Here is a 12,634-nt window from a genome sequence, read left to right on the forward strand (position 1 = left end):
GGCACTGGGAAGAGTGCATATTGCTTTTCTTCTATAAAACTACTGTTCTGTCATTTCCTTTAGTTGTGAGGTCTCCTACCCTTTTTTCCAGTGATTACTGGGCTTCCCCAGAAAACCTGTTTTGGCTAACTCTATCAAGCTTCATTCACAGAGTCATGTCCATCTCGTTTCTCTTCTTCTGTGTCCTAAGTCTTAGTATTCATTTATATACTTTTATCCCACTAAGGAAAGTTGGGTAACTGATTCCAGCTTTCTATACCTTGTATTCATGTCTCACACAATTTGACTCTCTTCTTGTATTCTTCTTAGAGTAGATACTTCTTGAGACAGGGATAATTTCTTGAGCTTTGGTTGGAGTCACCCAGGGCCTAGTCAAGAGCAGTTCTCTGTGCAGAATGAGGATTCAATAAATATCAGCTGACTACGGTGACAGAGTAAATGAGGACGTACTCAGGGTTGGTAGAAAAATGAACAAGTAGTCTTCTTGCCTACTTCTGCTAGCTATCGAAGCCCTAGTTGCTTAGGTTATTTTTTCCTATTATAGTTATAATAGTTACTTTCTAGGACTCTTTCCTTAGCTTAGCTAATAATTCTTCCCTTAGCGTCAATACTTTCTCCAGATGTTGGAAGTTATTGAACAGGAAAAAGTACATATGACCCTGATCTTATTAAACAGCGTATTAATCAGAAGTCCATTATTCTGCCCAATACAAATGTGTATTAATTTTGCATTATGTGCAAATATTTAGGCACAGGTCCATGTACACATATATCCATTCACTAGTCAAATACCTAAATTAAAAATGGCAAGCTGAAAAAAATTCCAAGTGCAAAGGTGTGATTGCTTTGAAAATAGCCAATTTAGGAAAGTTTGGCCTTTAATTGGCCAAGTTAAACAAGGCACAATACTGCTAACTTGGTCCCCAAAGATTGGCTCTAATCACGTCATATTTAACTTGGCTGGTTAAATTGCAAATAGTATTCTCTTTTTCTGATTTGGTTCATTTGGCTGATATAATCTCTTTCTGTGGCTTTTTCTCTCCTGACTTAGCTCTTTCTGTGAATGGAAGCTCCATGGATTAGGAAACACGATCTATTTTTTTATAAACAGCAAAATGTGTGTGTGGTTTTTGTTGCTGTCTTAAACAGTCACTGAGAAAACTTTATGAGCTCATAGTCACAGAAACATGATAGATTCATCACAAAATTAGTATGCATATGTCAAAGGTTTTATAGACCTGATATCTCAAAATATTCTTGCATATTTTTGTTTTGCCTTACATTACAGGTGAGGAAGAATATTTTTGTACTAACTCTAGCATCTTCTGTTACTGAGAGATGAGGAATCTAACTTAGACATTCAATGTCAAATGAGCCAGCCCAAGGAGGCCACATAGTTCCATAAGGGCACAGAGAAGGATGGTTGAACATTTATCTCTATTTTTGTCTGACAGCATCAGAATTCAAAGAAGTCTAATTTCTTAGTTCAAAATGGTCAATTGCATGCAAATTATATGAAAAGGGCATCTAATTTCCTATGTACTACCATGGAATACATCAATCTAAGAAACAAGAAATTATTTTCTCTAGTAGAGAAACACATATACACGTGTGTGTTAAACACTCATTTATTTACTAAAAACAATAAACATTTAAAGAGTAATTACAGTGTGTCAAGTTCTATATCAGGTGTTGGATATGCAGAAAGGAGTAAGACAATTTTGCCTTTAAAAACCTGTAGCATATATTATATGTCTGTATTGGGTTATTTGCACTGGATAAGTCAGAAAAATAACGGCTTTAGATTCCAAATTTTAGCTCCCCCTGCTTCTTTTTAGTTCATAACATAGAGCTGGTCTTCAGCATCTTTCCCTTGCATACCACCGCGTGATTCTGTTTGTGCCCCCAGTGACATTCCATCTCCCGTGTCAGTTTCCACTGCTCTCATGCTTTCTCCAACCTCAAAATGAACTCTTAGGAAGAGCTAATTAGTCTACCCTGGTTATAAGGAATTTCTAATAAGAAGTTTCTGTATTAACTCTCATGTGGTTATTTGCCTTGAGGCAAAGCCAGCAAAACTGTATGCTCATGAAAGAAAGATAATTTTCAGATACCTTCAGGTATATTATTTACTTGTGAGTAAGCCACAGCTACCAAATCATTTCCATCTGAATTTGCAGCTAAGTCTGAAGTTTAACACTTTCTATGTTTTCTATTCCACCAAATGTCCTGCTTTCAGGACAAAGCCTGTATTGTGGATGTGGAAGAGAGGACAGGGGATTCCCCCCACAGTATTTCAGGTCTACATACTAGGCATGGGGATACTACAGTTTGTACATTTATTATCAAAAGTAGTATTCTGATGTGCCTTTATCAGTTGTGCAGATGTCCCCCAACTTACGATGGTTTGGCTTTGGTTTTTTCACTTCACAATGGTGTGAAGGCAATACTCCTTCAGTAGAAACTGATTTTCAAATTTTGGATTTTGATCTTTTCTTTGGATAGCAATATGTGGTATGACACTCTCAAAATACTGGGCAGTGGTAGTGAGCGCATCTCCCAGTCAGCCCTGTGAACACGAGGTGAAACACCTGATACTCTACAGCGGACTGTGTTGTCAGATGATTTTGCCCAACTGTAGGCTAATGTAAGTGTTGGAGCATGCTTAAGGGACGCTGGGCTAAGCAGTGATGATCAGTAGGTTGGGTATATTAAATGCATTTTCAACTTATAAAGCGATGGGTTTATTGGGACGTAACCCATCATAAGTCAAGGAGTATCTGTATTCTTTCGGAAAGATCCAAGCTTGTAGCCCAAATTGATCAATTTAGTGCATCAGCATATTGCTCTATTGCAAAGTTTTGACTTTCAAGTATGCATATGAAAAAAAAGATACTGCATATAAAATGTCTGCTAGCCATGTTGATCATTAAACAGAAAGCAAGCCAACAAATAAAAACCAGCCAATAAATAATGAATGGAGCATGAAAACCAGAAAGCCCAAAGTGACAAAAGTGTCAACAGTATTGGACTCTATACTGTAAATGATAATTTTACAATTAAAATAGAATTTTTTTCTTATGGGACTCAAAGAAAAATAGTGATGGGATATGATGATGTGTGTTTCCAGGAACACCTGACATCATAGACATTTTTGTTGTTGTTTTTCCAACAAAATCTTACCAGAGTAAGTGGGTTACAAAGAGGCAATCTTATCAAAGTTCGGGGACAAGATGTTAAGCTTTGCCCCCATTACACATGCACATACATGTGCATATGAGCCACACACACGCACACACTCACATGTGATTATAACCATGCAGTGGCTCCTGAGGAGGCTTTGCAGGGCACAGTAAGAAAATCTTTGCCTTAAATATTTACCCTGACAGAACCTGAAGCAATAATAGTTGGGTTTGGCTCAGTGCCTAAACTCTAAGTTTGTAATTAGTCCCAGAAAAAAAAAAAAAAAAAAAAGATATTCATGAAAAATGAGTTTGGGAGGGAAGGTGGAAGAAATCTGGTTTGAAATGTCTGTATTTGCTTATGGCGGCATGTGCAGTTCACTGGGAATCTTGAGTCTTGGGTTTAACTTTGGCTACTAACTAATCTGATGACCTTAAACAAGTTACTTAAGTTCTCATATTTTTCATATTTGTCCCTATTTCCTCGTACTTGTAACCATACGATTGCAACAAATGATCTCTGTTGATGATCCTTTACGGAGAAGCTGTGTGCTACCATATGTAGCAAAATATATTCCAAAGACAAACACGAGGGCGCCTAAAAATTCTTTCCCATGAACATTTAGTTTACTAGGCAATAAATAAGTAGAAGAAAACAAGGTCGTTCTGCAAAATACAGTCTGTCATTTTCAATAACTCTTGTCATCTTTCACCAAGCAGTCCCTGCTGGCAGTGGAACCAATTCTTGGATTTAGAAAAAAATTACAGCATGGTGCTTCAGCTTCCCCAAATGTCTTTAGCTGCCATCCATCCATGGCAAAAGGAATCCAGCAGTGGGGACCAATCCCAGTGTGATGCCCCAAGGTCTGGCCAACCACTGTATGTGCAGGACCTTGATCCTCTCGCTTTCCTGGGTTTCCAAGTGGATCAACCATATGGCATGAAAGGCATTATTAAACAAGAGAAGCATGTCATTGAGATGGACCAAAGCCAAGTGAAGATGACTTAGAGCTCCATGTACATGCTTAAGCATTCACACACAACTACGTGAAACAACTTGGAAGTACAGAACCCTTTGGAAGGTTCGCAAAATATATTTATTATTTTCTGCCCAAAGTTATCTTGTCCAAATCCTGTTGAAGCTCTTTGCTCACAGTTTTCCTATTTGTTTAGTTGATGCCTTCCTGCCCATGTCTTCATTTTCCTCCAGTAGAAGCAAGAAGTTTGCTAATTGCACTGTTGTCATTACAGATAATATTGACTATATATTCTGAATGTTGTGGTCAGCCTAATGAAAATGAAACCCATATAAAAGGCACATAGTCAACAGGCATATTGAAATATGCTTCAAGATGACTCCAAATATGTTTACATATCATTCAACTCATGCTCAACTAAACTATTCCCCCTTGTTTTTTGGAGACAGAGTCTCACTCTGTTGCCCAGGCACTGGCATGATCACGGCTCACTGTAGCCTCAACCTCCCAAACTTAAGTGATCTTCCCCTCTCAGCCTCCCAAGCAGCTGGAACTACGGGTTTGTGCCACCACACCTGGCTGATTTTTGTATTTTTTGTAGAGACAGGGTTTTCCCATGTTGCCAAGGCTGGTCTCAAACTCCTGAGCTCAAGCAAAGTGCTGGGATCATAGGAGTGAGCCACTGTGCCCAGCCTAAATCATTCCTTTTGGAGAAGATCTTTTGAGACATCCTATTATAACAATTCTGGCACTATTAATTTCTGAAATTATTGGATAATCAGTTCTCCTTAATTAGCTTGGCTAATTGAAATTTTCTTGTGTAAGATTAAGAATGTTCACCTCGACACTGGGTTTTACAGGTTGTGTAAGTTCAAGTGAATAAGCAGGGCAGTTTGTGTAATTTAAGCTCATGTTCTATGTGAAGAAAGAAGGAAAATAGGGTTTCCTTTCTTTAAAGCGATACTAAAACCTAATTTGATCAATACTGAATTCTAAATCTGTACTCTGTATAGTAAAGCTATACAGGATAGAGAGAGAGAGAGAGAAAGAAAGAGAGAGAGAGAGGAAGAGAGTGGGGTGCGTGAGAGAGAAAAGGCGCGAGAGAAAGTGCACAGTTTAAAAAAATACTAAAACCAGTTATTTATTCATTCAACATTTATCAAGCAACTACTACGTGCCAAGCATTGTTCTAGGTGCAGAGTAGACAGAAAGGAGTAAAACAATCTAATCTTGTGAATTTTTTGTAATGATATAGGTAGCATACTATAGAGAAAAACAGATTTGAGAAGTTACATTCAGTCATGCCTTCTTAAAGTTTTAGTGTAACTATACGTAAAGGAAATGAGAGCTCTGATATTTTACCAGAATTTACCAGTACAATGAAAATGGGCCAAAACATAGAATAGGTAGGGGAAATTGTTGAGATTTAATAAATTCCCATAATATTAGTTATTATTGCACAGCAGATTTTCACCTGAAGTTACATTTGTGTGACAAAGAAGTGTTGCCTAATAATCAAAACTATTTATCATAAGAAATAGGAGACACAATGGGAAAAAGCAGTAGCTCTTGCTTGCAGTTCTGGGGATGGGGAATTATCCCTGAATTTCAGTGAGCCTCAGTTTTCTCTCTGGTAAAAAAAGGAAAGAAATTGTCATTCTACCTTGGAATTAAGTAACATCTATAAATAGTGTCTTCTTCCAGCACAAGCTAAATTTGTGAGGCCAGAGACCACATCTGTCTGTTTCCCCACGATGTCCCAAGTACCTTGCTTTAGTTACAAATTCTACAAGGCACTCAGACATATTGGCTGAAAGACAGTAAATGTTTGTTAAAGATTATCCTGAGGGTGAGATGAGGAAATACATGACAAATTACTCAAACATTGTGAAACATTATTCTTAAGTTAAAGAACTCACTTCGTATCCTGCTGTTTTGAGATTTTGCAGTTTGGGCAAATGCTTGATCTCTCTTCAGGAATAACTAAGTTGCTCACCAGGAAGACCTCTGGGCCTAAATCTTTGTGAACAAAATCTGGCGTAATCGCTAGCAGCATTAGCATTTCCCAACTTTCCCTTGAGCTGGCTTTTCATTCTCAGGCATTTCAAAGCCAGGTTTCAAAATGAAACTTCATCTAATCCTCTGAAAGCATCGTCCACTTTTGGCACCAAGATGGGATTTTATGATGTTCAGGGATGAAGGTGCACACCCCAGCAGTTTTGCCGAGTCTGTCTTTTTCTTTTTTTTCCTTTTCTTTTTTTTTTTTTTTCTGAGACGGAGTCTCGCACTGTTCCCCGGGCCGGAGTGCAGTGGTGTGATCTGGGCTCACCGCAACCTCTGACTTTCCGGGTTCAAGCAATTCTCCTGCCTCAGCCTTCCGAGTAGCTGGGATTACAGGCGCCCATCACCACGCCCAGCTAATTTTTCGTACTTTTAGTAGAGACAGGGTTTCACTATGTTGGCCAGGCTGGTCTCGAACGCCTGACCACGTGATTCGCCCGCCTTAGCCTCCCAAAGTGCTGGGATTACAGGCATGAGCCACTGCGCCGGGCCTGCCGAGTCTGTCTTTGAAACAAACTGCTTTTACGTAATGAATGACCAGGAGGGAAACCTATGCAAACCTAAATTAGGAAAATATTTGGAAGACCTCCTAAGAACGCAATTGCAGTACGTAACATAGCTTTAATCAGTAGTCAGTTTCTCCCTGTTGGTCTTCAGAAGAAACCAAATTCGTTCCCAGCTGCCAAGCACAACATTTCTTCATCCGCGTCTACTGTAGTTGGTTTCCTAGGAGGCAGTTTTTTGTCCCAGTTCCCAGCCATCTTCCAGGCAGAAGAGCATGCTGATTAATCACTCATTCATGGTTCTAGGTGAGCTCAGTGTTTGAAGGAAAAGCATTTTCTTCGAAGGTCCCTATAAAACAACCATCCTCACAAATGACCTGTGAGATCTCTGGTCCCTGAGCATCTTCCTCTCACCTCCACCCCAGTGAGCCCCTTATTGCTGCGCTTATAGACGACCAAGTCCTCACCAACCAGCAGGCTCCATCTCATGACTGAGCGTGCTCCCAGACATGACCATCTCTCTACCACCCTGCCAATTCCATCTCAAGCCAAACCTCATTCCAGACAGTGACTCGTCGAGGTCCCCTTTGAACTCCAATCCCTCAGTTTCTGAGAGCTGGCTCCTGACCATTCTGCAACACTGCCCCAATTAAACTGTGCGCCGCAGCGTGATGACCACATAGTCTGGTATCACATCTGAAGTATTTCATTTATTTCCCTTCAGGGACATCAATAGTATATTTTTTCCTACCTTCAATGAATGCCCTATTGAAACGCCTACAGAAAGACAACTAACTGTTAAGGACATTTACCATCAGCATGGAAGTTCCGAGGTTTTATGATGTGTCTGACAGAACCAGACGCAGATATCTTATACTGGGCATTTATAATTTCCTGGAAAGCCAGCGTTGCCCTGCTTGCACCTGGAGCCCTGCTGAGTGTTCCTGACTGGCGATTGTACCCAGATGTCATACTTATCTGTTGATGTTCAGTTTCTGGGTACTGGGTAATGTAAGACCAAGACAGACCCAGTGAAATCTTGTGTAAGGAGATGGTCTCTGTTAGTGTTTGTGCATATGTGTGTGTTGTGTGTGTGTGTGAAGAGGTAGTATTCTAGCAGGGAAGGATTAATTCTTCAGAAGGGCTAGGGAACCCAGGAGAAGACAGATCTGATAACAATGATTAGGGAAAAAAACTCTTTAAAAGGTTCTAAAGGTCACCACGCTGTTCCTGGAGAGGAGGGTGAAAGCGGAGATGTCCCCTCACTTCTATCACATCTCCTTCCCTCAGTGTCACACTCAGCTCACCCTTACTGGAAGGGAGTGCTCTTTGCACCCACCAGTTCAGGACAGCCGCTTGTCACCAAAGTGCCGGGAAGATGAAAGGAGACAGCCTGTCTTCCTGAGCCACTTCCCAGCTTCCTGCAGACACGCCCAGCCCCATGCACACCAGCCATAGCTGTGTTCCGGGTGACCTTCTACATAGACACAGCAGAAAGACCCCTGGGCCCATTCACAACCCAAGACGAGGCCAGCGGTAACAAACACCAAGCAGCTGGAAGAGAAGAAAGGGACTTGGGAAAGGACCTGTGTAACTCCCATGAAGAAGCTGAAGTCAAAACTTTGCAGGGAGAAAAATGACAGTTTATCACCTATTGGAAAAATAAGCCACTACTGCTTGGTGCTAAGAAAAATGAGTGGTATTTATTTATTATTACTTTGAAATAATTCCAGACTTAGAAAAAAGTTGCAACAGAACAAAATATTTCCAAAATAACTACACCACATCCCCGAATGTTAATATTTTGCCTTTATCACATTTTCTTTGTCGTATTCTCTCTCTGTGTGTGTGCACATACGTATATATAAATAATTTTAATATATCTAAGATATATAATTTTCTTTTCTACACTTGATCTTAGCCAAAAGGCCGAGAAGCCATATATAATTTTCTTTTCTGAATTGTTTAAGATTAAGTTGCAGGCTGATATGGTTTGGCTGTGTCTCCATCCAAATCTCATCCTGAATGAGGATGTAGCTCCCACAATTCCCACGTGTCATGGGAGGGACAAAGTGGGAGGTGACTGAATCATGGGGGTGGGTCTTTTCCATGCTGTCCTTGTGATAGTGAATGACTCTCATAAAATCTGATGGTTTTATAAAAAGGAGTTCCCCTGCACAAGTTCTCTCTTCCCTGCTGCCATGGAGAATGTGACTTGCTCCTCCTTGCCTTTAACCATGATTGTGAGACCTCTCCAGCTCTGAGCCAATGAACTGTGAGACCTCTCCAACTGCGAGCCAATTAAACCTCTTTTCTTCATAACTTACCCAATCTCGGGTACGTCTTTATCAGCAGCATGAAAACGGACTAACACACAGGCATTATGTCCTTTTACTCCTAAATTCTTCAGTTAATATCATGTAATTCATAGACTTGTCCAAAGTTTTAAATTCTCCTAATCATATACTTTATAGCAAAATAATTTTTTTTTCTGGCTCAGGATTCAGTCCAGGATTGTGTGTTGCATGTAATTGTTTTGTCTTTTTAGTCTCCTCTAAACTAGAATAGTTCTGGAGTCTTTTACAGTCTTTGTCTCTCATGATCTTGAAATTTTTGTAGAATGTCCCTCAAATTGGATTTGTTTGCTGTTTTCCCTGTGATTAGATTAAGATAATGTGCTTTGGGCAGGGATGCCACTGCACAAGATGTGACTTCCTCATGCGTTGGGTCAGGAGGACAGGACACCTGTTTGCTGGGTAAGTGATGAGGTTGACTTTGATCATTTTGTTAAAGCTCAGCCTGTAGGGTTTCTCCACTATAAAGTTACAATTGGGCCTTCATAATTAATAATAATCTTGTGGCAAGATACTTCACAACTAGGTCAATATCCTGTTTGTCATCAAACTTTCACTCACCAATTTTAACACCCACTGATGATGATTCTCTGAATCCACTGTAACCATGATGTTTGTCAAATGATAATTTCCTAATTTTATTATTCCTGTGACACTTATTAGTTGGCATTCCACTTCCTTTTCTCTTATTTTTAATTTTTATTTATATCAATGTGGACCCATAGATTCTGATTTTATTCAATAGATAATAATCTGTTAATGTGGTACTGATTTTTAAACAGTGACAGTAAAACATTGGGATCTGGAAGGCCACACAGAAGGGTTGCCTGATTGTTTAAGAGTCCTGGGATATAGTTTCCTTAGAGATAACTGGGAAATGGATCTTGGGAGATGTTGAGATGTCGTGAGACGAGTGAGATGTTGGTTTGGATTGTGGTCAGTGAAGGAAACTGAGTCCATGTGCCCAGCCTGGAGCTGTCCATACTAAGTGGAATTAGGAGAAAACATTTCCTCCAGAAACCCAGTATTTGGGCCTTTAAAAGGTTACTGTACCTAAGGGAAGTCAGAAAGCAGGAGCTGGAGGGTATGCTGGTCGACCTAATGGCCATGAAGATCAGCTCAGTAAAGGCTTCTCTAATTTTGGAACTAATTTGACCTTCATAAAAGGCAAGCTGAACAGTGACCTAATCTGAATGAAATATGGCCCAGGGTCAGGAGTGCCTTTTGAAGGAATTTCTATTGTCATTGTAGATTCTAGGGCCCTCTCATCCTCTAGGCTTCGTTTCCCCTCTACGGGCTTCCTCTTTCATCTGCCTCCTGCTCACCTCTTCCTTCTCATCATTAGCTTATTTTTATGACTTTTTCTTTATTCATTGGCTTGTGCCTTAGGCACTCAGGGGCATAGCTCTCTCCAGAAAGTTGGTCCTCATATCTGAGGATTTCGCTTACTGAACTCTCCTTAGAACTGGAAATACCTGTCTGTGGTCACCTGCGAGTTAAGCTTTGCAGAAACTGCGAAGGGTCTCATATTGGTCAAAACACTTTGGTCACAAGAAAGATAAATCAAATTGGCCGGGCGCGGTGGCTCAAGCCTGTAATCCCAGCACTTTGGGAGGCCAAGACGGGCGGATCACGAGGTCAGGAGATCGAGACCATCCTGGCTAACCCGGTGAAACCCCGTCTCTACTAAAAAAATACAAAAGACTAGCCGGGCGAGGTGGCGGGTGCCTGTAGTCCCAGCTACTCGGGAGGCTGAGGCAGGAGAATGGTGTAAACCCGGGAGGCGGAGCTTGCAGTGAGCTGAGATCCGGCCACTGCACTCCAGCCTGGGCGACAGAGCGAAACTCCGTCAAAAAAAAAAAAAAAAAAAAAGAAAGAAAGAAAGATAAATCAAATCAAGCTCATGTAAACACAAAAAGACGTTTGCTATCAACATAAAGAAGTGTTGGAATGAACCCAGGAGCAAAAATATCAAGAGATCTGGGAAGGGATTAAATCGTATCTGAACGGTTGTCCAGACCCTCTGGGGTTTTGTCTTTGTACCTCTTTTGACGTCAGTTTTATTATCATTTCTCTTCTCTGCAGGTTGAGTTTCCCTGCAATGCTGGTCCACATGGTGGAATATGCCTAACCCTTTGAATCCAGAGTTTATAGGAGATGGTGCCATTGAAATTCAGGGAAAGAGAAATATTTGTGCATTAGACAATCCCATAAATATCCCCTATTGTACTACCTCCAAATTTACCTAATTTATGTCTTAAATTTTACTATTGGTAAGTCACTATTTTGTGTTAGAAATCCTTTATCAAATATAATTAAAAGAATTTTAAATGGGATCTAAAAGTAAATTGGTGGGGAAAAAAACAAAAAAATTAAAGCCTATGCATAATCTATCATCTAGGGATAGTACTGTAAATTTTCTGGTGTACATTCTTCTATCCTTAACTCTGTGTGTGTGTGTGTGTGTGTGTGTGTGTGTGTGCATATTAGCCACATGGGAATAATATACATACATTTTCTTATAACTTGCTTGTCTCACTTAATTATCAGTATGTTCCCTTGACATTTGCATTTCTTCTGCAAAACAATTTTTGAGATGGAGTCTCACTCTGTCACCAGGCTGGAGTGCAGCAGTGCAATTTCGGCTCACTGCAACCTCCGCCTCCTGGGTTCAAGCGATTCTCCTGCCTCAGCCTCCTGAGTAGCTGGGACTATAGGCGTGCACCACCATGCCCAGTTAATTTTTGTATTTTTAGTAGAAACAGGGTTTCACCATGTTAGCCAGGATGGTCTCCATCTCTTGACCTCATGATCCACCTGCCTCGGCCTCCCAAAGTGCTGGGATTACAGGTATGAGTCATGGCACCTGGCCTGCAAAATAATTTTTGATGGTATTCCTTTATATGACTGTACATTAATTTAACCCATTCTCTGTGTATAAGATATTCTTTGGGTGTCTGCTTAGCTCACAAGCCAACCAGAGAATTAATAGCCTTTGCTCCAAAGATATGATAGCACTGTGGCTCGATTCTTCTGGTCAAAATATATTGGCCTGGAATGAACCCATAAACTAAACTCAGCAAAGAAGATTCTCCTTCCTAGGAAATGAAATTTGGAGCCTATAGACTCCCAGTTTCTTGTGGAGTTATAAACAATTTTGGGGAGGTGTGGAACAGCCATATCTTCCCATGAGAAAGAAGAAGCAGTAGATATGGATAATTGGAGAAGATTTTTAGAGAGAAGTAGGGAAAAGAGATGGAAAGAAAGAAATTCCTTAGACTCCCTACAATTTTTCATTTTCCAGTTTCAGACCTGTGTTGGGTTGAGTGTTGCCTCCTCAGAATTCGTGTCCCCCTGGAACCTCAGACTGTGGCCTTGTTTTGAAAGAGAGTATTAACAGACGTAATTAGCTAAGGATCTCAAGATGAAATTGTTCTGAGTTTAAGGTGGGCTCTAAATCCAATGACCTGTGTTCTTATACTAAGAAGAACAGACACAATAGGTTATTTTCAGTTTGCAGACATTATAGATTATACTACAGTGAACATTCAAGTGCA

General features: G+C 40.3%; 1 pseudogene; it reads right to left on the reverse strand.

The window, feature by feature from the left end:
* Positions 1-8,566: 8,566 nt before the first annotated feature.
* On the reverse strand, positions 8,567-8,664 carry LOC115897244 (annotated as a pseudogene).
* Positions 8,665-12,634: the final 3,970 nt, after the last annotated feature.

The sequence above is a fragment of the Rhinopithecus roxellana genome, chromosome 4 (genome assembly GCF_007565055.1).
Source record: "Rhinopithecus roxellana isolate Shanxi Qingling chromosome 4, ASM756505v1, whole genome shotgun sequence".
In the NCBI taxonomy this organism is placed as follows: Eukaryota; Metazoa; Chordata; class Mammalia; order Primates; family Cercopithecidae; genus Rhinopithecus; species Rhinopithecus roxellana.